We start from the raw sequence: 2321 nt of genomic DNA on the forward strand, positions 1-2321 counted from the left end.
CCCCGTGAGCCAACAGGCCTCACTCTTTGTACCGAGGTCAGAAATGGTTGCCCTGAGGTGAACATGTGCTCTTTGCAAGCAGCACTTATTTAGCTGGCTGTGCCCTGTGGTTGTGGATGGTGGTAATCTGGTAGGGAAGGAGACAGGCGAGCACCAGCAGATGGTGTCAGACACCGGCCTGGGAGCAGAAGGCACAGGGCTTCACAGTCCACAGAGCTTCCTCCTTGGCTGGAGGACAGTGAGGGTGGCGGGCTCCTAATTTCCCATACTCTATCTAACAGCACAGGGAATAGGAAACAGTGTTGCCCTGCTGGTTGTATAGGACTGCCACACCCTCCAAGGAGCACAGGGAGATGCCCAAGGCTGGAGGGAGGACCTGGGAATGGGCAGAGGAAGGCCCCAGCTGCTCAGGCTTTTCCCCAGGTAGAGGAGGTCCCTGGTGTTGGTCAGGGCTCTGAGTTGGTTTTTTGTCGCCTAAGAGGATCAGGAGGGGCTTCGGGTTACTTGGTGTTGAGCCAGCTCCTCTCTACAAGACTGGAAAGAGAAAAGGCTCTTTTGCCCTTTCAGAGGAAGAAGGGAAGAGATGCAATCTAGGGACAAATGATCAGAAGCCAAGCCTCCAGATGAGTTACCTTGAGCATGCCACTTATCCTCTGTCAGTCCCTGAAGAAATGAGAAAAAATAAAATCTACTCACAGGGCCAGGTGAGAATTAAATGGAATAGTATTTTAAATGAGATAGCAGAAACTACCAATCATCGCCAAGTATTAAATGCCATGATTACTTGCACTGCTGGCTTGTTCCTCTGTTGTTCTTACTGCCTAGGGACCTGTCCCTGACATCAAAGCCTCCTTCCTTCATAGCTGGGGTTCTGCGGACAAGTGACACCTAGCGGGGGATTCCTCCTGGAGTTGCAAGGGCTGAATGGGCCTGAGGGATACTCAGGGACTCCAGGGGTACATATGCAATGCAGAGATTGCATCGCGGCACCCAGAAGACACACAGGTACGTGCACACAGCACAAAAGTACGGTGCACCCTGCATGGCACAGGATAAATGCCCACTGGATAGCAGCTGAGGAGTGAGATGAGCAAGAGACCTGGCGTCTGATATTCTGTTCTGATGCTGGCTAGCTGTGTGACCTCAGGAAAGGTCCTTGCCCCTCTGCTTTTTTTTTTTTTTTTTTTTTCTCTCTCTCTACTGGGGATGGAACCCAGGGGCATTCTACCTCCAAGCAACACTTCCAGTCCTATTTTTTTTTATTCTTTATTTTGAAACAAGGTCTCACTGAATGGCAAAGGGCCTCACAAGTAGTAGATGAGGGTGTCCTCAGTGGCGATCTTCCTATCTCAGCCTCCCAAATGCTAGGATTACAAGTGTGTGCCACCACACCTGGCTTGTCCCTTCGTGTGTGTGTGTGTGTGTGTGTGTGTGTGTGTGTGTGTGTGTAAAATAATGATGACAACATCTACCCTGCAGGGCTACTGTAAGGATAAAATGAAATATTTTCATATAAGACAGAAAAGTCCACAGCCCTATTTGTATAACACCAAGCTCTCAGCCATCTATGATAAATTACTTAATAAATTTCAAAAGTTGGGAGTCAGGATTAAGGCATAGCTCAGTGGTAGAGCATGTGCTTCACATGTGCAAGGCCCTAGGTTCATCTCCAGCATTATAACGACCAAGCTGAAAGTCTCTGCTAATAGAAAGCATATTGTTGTCTATTGCTGATATGCAAACACATGCAATATAGTATATACACAGAGGTAATTTAAGGACTTCAGTATGTAGAACTGGATTAATCATAGTCCTCTCATTATGACACACCCTTGTCATTGAATCATTGGTCTATTTAGTTAGTTAATAGTAATTCTTAATAATGCAATCGGCACCTGTGAACCCACTACTCAAAACAAAACCCCGGACTTTGACAATAACATACATCTAATGAGACGATCCCTCCACATCCCAAACCCATCTTCGTTTACATTTACCAAGACGGAATCATCCTGAGTCCAGTGTTTACCTTTCCTTCTTATGTAGTTTTATTTCATGAAGATGCATTTAAAGGTATCATGAAAGATGAAACTTAAATTGTGTTTGTTTGTTGCGATACTGGGGATGGAACCCAGGGACATTCTACCTCCTAGCTACACCCCAAGTCCTATTTTTTATTCTTTATTTTGAAACAGGGTCTCACTGAGTTGCAAAGGACCTCACTAAGTAGTAGCTGAGGCTGTATTCGAACCATGATCCTCCCGTCTCAGGCTCCCAATTTCTGGGATTACAAGCGTGCGCCATCATGCCCAGCTCCACTG

Source organism: Muscardinus avellanarius (assembly GCF_963383645.1).
Source record: "Muscardinus avellanarius genome assembly, chromosome: 7".
Taxonomy (NCBI): Eukaryota; Metazoa; Chordata; class Mammalia; order Rodentia; family Gliridae; genus Muscardinus; species Muscardinus avellanarius.